The sequence below is a fragment of the Apodemus sylvaticus genome, chromosome 2 (genome assembly GCF_947179515.1).
Source record: "Apodemus sylvaticus chromosome 2, mApoSyl1.1, whole genome shotgun sequence".
Lineage (NCBI taxonomy): Eukaryota > Metazoa > Chordata > Mammalia > Rodentia > Muridae > Apodemus > Apodemus sylvaticus.
In genome coordinates, this window is record NC_067473.1 from 100,667,435 (window position 1) to 100,674,140 (window position 6,706).

The 6,706-nt window shown below is 42.7% G+C and overlaps 1 non-coding gene across 1 annotated transcript; it reads right to left on the reverse strand.

The window, feature by feature from the left end:
• Nucleotides 1-565: 565 nt before the first annotated feature.
• LOC127679528 (U1 spliceosomal RNA) lies at nt 566-728 on the reverse strand. Its single transcript, XR_007976829.1, has one exon. It is a non-coding gene; the product is annotated as a U1 spliceosomal RNA (small nuclear RNA).
• Nucleotides 729-6,706: the final 5,978 nt, after the last annotated feature.

The following is a 6,706-nucleotide window of genomic DNA, read 5'->3' on the forward strand; positions in this document are numbered from 1 at the left end:
CAAGAATACCAGCCCAGGGATGGCACCACCCACAATGGGTCCTCTCACCCTGGATCACTAATTGAGAAAATGCCTCACAGCTGGATCTCATAGAGGCATTTCCTCAAGGGAGGCTCCTTTCTCCGTGAGAACTTCAGCTTGTGAGTTGTCACACAAAATCAGCCAGTACAATTCCTGAGTTCAATTCCCAGCGCCTACATGGTGGCTCACAACTATCTATAATGGGATCTAGTGCCCTCTTCTGGTATGCAGGCACACATGCAGACAAAGCACCGATCTACATAAAGTACATTAAATAAATAAATCTTTTTTAAAAAGTACCACAATACACTGCGCTTTTACCTCTTTTATTTATCTATTTATTTAAATGTTGTTACGTGTGTGTGTGTGTGTGTGTGTGTTATAAAAATTCCACATCACACGCGTGGATTTCAGACACTATGTAGAAGTCAGTTCTCATCTTCCATCATGTGGGGCCTGGCTTTCGAACTCAGGTTCTTAGGCTTGGCAACAAGCACCTTTACCCAGCGAGCCAGCTCATATTTGCCCCTTTCCCACCTCCTCAGGGAGAACTTGGATCGAGTCCTCCATTACCATAAATTATGCAGTCAAGTTTCCCTCATTTGGGAAAATTTCAGGGGTCAGCACATCCAACCACAATGAATATACCTAACCCTGGGAAAACCACCTTCATGATCAATCATGGTATATCCATGTCAGGTAAGTGTGTTATTTGCCTCTTGATGAGCTTTTTATATACCACTGAAAATATTTTTTGAGTCCTATTTATACCAGTCAGCATTCTAGGCACCTGAGATAAAGCTGTGAACACAACAAAGATCTCCACTCTCAAGGCACTTATATTCAGAACAACAATGGAGGATATAATTAATATGTCAATTATATAATGTCACATATCATAACTATTCCGAAAAGAAAAGTTGAACAAGGTGAGAGGCTTCAGAAAGTTGTGGAGCGGTATTTGGTGGAGATGAGTGCTTCACGGAGGAGGTAATTTAATTTAAAAGAGGGAAGCTAGGCATACAGTGTCTGGGAAGAATGAGCCATTGCAAAGGTCCTAAGGTAGAGCATGCTGGGAAGGAAGGTAGTGAGACCGGTATCACGTGAAGGATGGGGGGGATGAAGCCAGAGGAGACGGGTTATGCTTGGACACAGGTCATGTGGGAACTTGGAGCCATTAAGGTTTTCTTCGGAATGAAAAGGAGAGGGCCTTGTGGTTTGTGGGGTTTTGTTTTGTTTTTTTATTTTTGTTTTCTTGTTTTGCTTTCTTTTGTTTTGTTTTGTGACAGGGTCTCATGTAGCCAAGGCTGGCTTCAGAACTACTATGTTGTGAGGATAGACTTGAACTTCTAATCCTCCTGCGTCCCGAGTGCTAGGATTACAGGGATGGCATGCTCAGTTCGTTCAGCATGCCTAGTTTATGTGATGCTAGCGATCCAACCCAGGGCCTTACACCAGGTAAGCATTCTGCCAGCCCTGCTACCTCCCCAGTCCAGGAATCAACTTCCAATAGCAAGAGAACGTCTCCGGGTGAGGCAGTAGAGGAGGTGGTGCTGATGCTGATGCAAATGTACCTATTGTGGGAATTTCTGGACCCTATCCCTGTCTGCCAGGGCTGGGAAGATGGAAGCTCAGAGCTCTGCAGGGGTGGGGGCTGGGCAGACCAAACAGTCCTCTAGGAAAATGGGAAGTTGGTCAGAGGAGGGAAGAACAGTACAAAAGCCAGAGACCCACTTCAAATTCATTTAAATAGAAATCAAATTTATTATACACTGGGAAGGTGGGGGAGGGCGGGGTCCTGACTTCCAGGCTTGCCTGGGCGATATAATGATACCCTGTCACAGGGTTTCTCTGTGTAGCCCTGGCTGTCCTGGAACTCACTCGGTAGACCAGGCTGGCCTCGAACTCAGAAATCCGCCTGCCTCTGCCTCCCAGAGTGCTGGGATTACAGGTGTGTGCCACCATCGCCCAGCGAGACCCTGTCTTAAAAAATTAAATAAATAAAAAATAAAAAAAAGCAGCCCTGAAAACCTGAAAACAGACTCGTAATGTGGAGATTTTTCCTGCTAGCTAATTCCCACGCCACATTTGCTGGCAGATGCTGTAAGCCCTTGGTCTTGGACTCTCAGCAACCTTCTAGCCTCTGGGCTCTGTTACTGCCCGCCTCCCTGGAGCTAGTCTGGTGAATGAATATCTCATTCTGTTCTATCCCAGATGAAATGAATTCTTCTGTCTCCAGCTGCACCACACCCTTTCACCGCCTCCCACTGAGTTCTGGCTTCTGGTCTAGACAAGACAATTTTGTGCTCATTTGCATAGCAGAGATTATTGATATCAGTCAGGTCCCCAGTGAACAAATTCTCAAACCTGTCTCAGCCCAGGTTCCCAGCCCCGCTCGGCCCCAGCGCAGCTCCAAGCTCTTTCCTTAGGCCGTGTCTTCCCTTTCCCCTGGAAGGGGACATCCAGCAGAGTCCCCAGGAGTAACGATGATGAGGTATCCCACGGAGATGATGCAGCTATCGTCACAGACCCTGAGAAGCCATGGGAAATGAACTTGGCCATGGGTGGAGCCCAGAGGCACGGGCGAGTGCCCATTAGAAAGGTGAGCTCAGGCCAGGGACGTGTCTGCTGGCTCAGGGCTCGCCTAACATGAACTGCGCATGGTGCTACCAGCCTGAAATCCTGACAGGGGGAATCAAGTTTAGAGTTCTCATTGGGATCAAAAATAAAAAAGATTTATTTATCTTTAGTTTTCCATTGAGAGGTATTTCGTCTGCATGTCTGTCTGTGCACTGCTTTTGTGCCTAGTAACAACAGCGATCAGAAGTGAGTGTCTGACCCCTGGAATTGGAATTACAGAAGGTTGTGGGTGCTGGGAATGAAACCCAGGTCCTCTGGGAGTGGAAACAGTGCTCTTTACTGCTGAGCCATTTTTCCAGCCCCTACATAGAGATGTTAAAAGCCAGCCTGGGCTACATGACATCCTGTTAACAAAAAAAGTTTTCAGGTGTTAATCAAATCCCTTTATAGATTCTCTCTCTCTCTCTCTCTGTCTCTCTCTCTCTCTGTCTCTCTCTCTCTCTGTCTCTCTCTCTCTCTGTCTCTCTCTAAGACTTATTTATTTATTTTATACTTATCAGTACACCACCATTGCTCTTTCCAGACACACCAGAAGAGGGCGTCAGATCTCATTACAGATGGTTGTGAGCCACCCTGTGGTTGCTTGGATTTGAACTCAGGACCTCTGGAAGAGCAGTCGGTGCTCTTAACTGCTGACCTGTTTCTCCTGCTCCTATAAATATGCTCTCATTTCTCAAATTCCGTGTTTGTCTGAGTGTGAGGATATGAACATGAGTGGTGTGCTCTCAGAGACCAGAGCTTTCAGATCCCTTGGTGCTGGAGTTATAGGCAGCTGTGAGCCACTGAATTTGGGTCTTCTGAGTCTTCAACCCCAGGAGCCTTTTAAAGACACTTTCTTTCCTAATCATCTCTCACAGCCAATGAACTTGTCATGTTGTATGTAAGGAGTCCAGCAAAAGGCTGCATCTCCAAAACATTAAAATGAAGAAAGCAGCAGGTATGATGGGGTGTATGGTGGTGTGTGCCTGTAATTCTACCACTTGGGAGGACATCACGAGTTCAGGGCCAGCCTGTGCTACACTGTCAAACATAGTAAAAACTTATAAAGCAAACAAACAAAGTAATAACACAAGCTATACAGCTAAAGAATTGGCATATCTGGCTGACAACGATGTAGCTGAGGGTAGAGTATGTGTAAAACTCTGGGTTCAATCCCCAAAGCTGCAAAAACAGATATAAATGGACCAATTGGTTAATTAGTGTATTGGTTACTTTTCCGGTGTTGTGAGAAATTACCCTGCACAAAGGAACTTAAGGAATGTTCTTTCAGCTTATGGTTCCAGGAGGACAGAGGACATAAAGCAGGGGGGTGAAGGCAGGGTGGCAGGAGCAGGATGCTGGCTGATCACATTTTAATTACACACAGGAAGCAGAGAGAACAATCAGGAAGTGAGGTCATGCTATAAGCCCTCAAAGCCCGCCCCTAACGACCTGCTTGTCCAGAAAGGCGTTCCTTAAGGTTCCATTAAACTCCCAGACAGTTCTACCAACTGGAGGCTGAGTGCTCAAATACATGAGCCTGTGGGAGACATTTCTCAGTCAAACCACAATACGTAAGGAAAAGGATGTTCAAAATTTCATTAACTCAGATATTTGTCACAACAATTGAAAATTAGCTAAGTTATGATTTAAAAGAACTTTCAATGGTATATTTTTCTTTTTTCTTGTTTTTTTATTTTCTTCTACCTTTTAAAAAATTATTGTGTGTATGTTTGAGCATGATGCAGGAGAATAAATGCGTAAGATGTGTAAGTGCATGCTGAAAGATAATTTTGTGGAGCGAGCTGTCTCTTGCTGCCTGAAGACCTGAATTTGATCCCTAAGATCAACCTGGGAAGAAGAGACAACATCCCAAACTTTGTCCTCTGACTTCCACACCTATGCTATGGTACCTGTGTGCCACCTACACACAACACACACACACACAGCACATAAACAGATAAATGTAAATAATTTCTTAAAAAAATAACCTGGGCTGGAGAGATGGCTCAGTGAGAGCAGCCACTGTTCCTCCAGAGAATGTGAGATTTGTTCTCAGTACCCACATTAGGTGCTCGCAACTACCTGTACCCACAGTTCCAGGGGATCTCATGCCCTTTTCTGCCTTCTGTGGGCAACTGCACACCTGTGGAAAACACACACACACACACACACACACACTCACTTAAAATCTTTATATGTACATATATGTGTATTTTTATATATGCTTCATGTATATATATATGTGTGTGTAAATATATGTATGTATTATATATAGTATGTGTACATGTGTATATATACACACCAAAATTTTACTCATCCACTGTCTCTGGTAGTCCCACTCATCATTGATTTGTTTTGGAGAGTTATCTTTTCTGAGGTTTCATATAAATAAAACCACACAGTATACATGTTTTGTTGTGTGACAACTTTTTTAGCCTGGCAGTTTGATTCATTATTCATTGTGTACATGTATTACTCCTTCCTTTTTATTAATGAGATTCCATTTTATGGATACAGCGAATTTTTCTATCAAAATACCTACTTGAGTTATTTCTGGGTTTTAGAATATTTTATATATATGCTATATTTTATATATTAATATACATATTTTATATATATCATAGTATATAATCTATATTAATATGTATTTGGAATATCCACAATGCTCTAACAAACAGAACTGATAGAATAAATATACACATATACATGTATATATTCATTATATATATTTTACACACACACACACAGGATTTGTTAGATTGGTTTACAGAATGTGGTCCAGGTGGGTAGTCCAACAGTGACTGACTGATGATGGAAAGATTGGAAATCCAGGAGTTGTTCAATTCATGAAACTGGATGTCTCTGCAGTCCCAATCTGATGCTAAAGGCCTGGAGAATTCCCGGAGAGCTGTTGGTCTTCAGTCTATCCTAGAAGCCAAAGAAGTTGGTTCTAATATTAGTGAAGGAATGCTCAGCTACAGGACAGACAGAGTTACCAGTTATCTCAGCAAGGGTGAGAATAAACAGCAAGAAGAGGACTTTCCTTTCATCTGGGTTGCCACCAGGAATTGCACCACATTTAGGATGGGTCTTATAGCTTCAAGCAGCCCGATTAAAAAACCCTTCACAGCCATGCCCAGCAGCTTGGGTTTTGGTTGATTCCAGATGTTAACAACCAAGATTAGCCAGGACATGAATAAAACGGTTGTGAACACTGATATACAAGTCTGTAAGTGGATGTTTTCTTGTGTTTCTCTTAAGATAAAACAAGAATAAACTACTGGGCCAAGCATATATACATATTTAATTTATAGATAATCGACAGTTTTCTATAGGGGTACTGACAATCCTACCTTTGAAATACAAGAATCTCACTTGCTTAATATCCTGACATTTGGAATTTTGGATTTTTTATTGAGTAGTAGAATTTCATTGTAATTCTTTAAAATCTTTTTCTTTTCCTTTTTATTTTTTGAGAAGCTGGTCTAAAACTCATAACAATTCTTCTATCCCATCTAACTAAGGATTGTAAGCATTTCTTCTATCTCATCTAACTAAGGATTATAAGTATTTTGTTCTTTTGGGTCCCCTGGAGCTAGACTTATGGGTGCTCAGAACTGAAACCTAGTCCTCTGCAAGAACATGCGCTCTTAACCACTGAGCCATCTCTCTAGCCCTAGGGACCTTGGGTTTTTAAGATATTAGGATTTTTAAAGATGAAAGAACTTTTAAAAGCTGCACTGTGTTTCGTTTTATGATATTAGCATGAGATGCTGGGGACAAGGGGAAAAGGTTATGGTTTAAAAGGCATTGTGTTGTAGGGTTGGGATCCTCGCAGAGAGCCCTGGAAGTGACAGTGATGCTCTTAAGGTGGAGTCTGAGTTTCAGTGGAGACTTATGTATTGGAGATGCCAGAACTCTGAGACATCTGCCAAGAAGGGAGGCCTGTGTAGAACAGAGGTGGCCTAAGAGAAGAGGTTATGTATGCTTCAGGCAGCAGAGCTGGGTGTGTGGAGCTAGCTAGGCCTTTGGAACCCAGTAAATTGCATAATAAGCCCAAGAT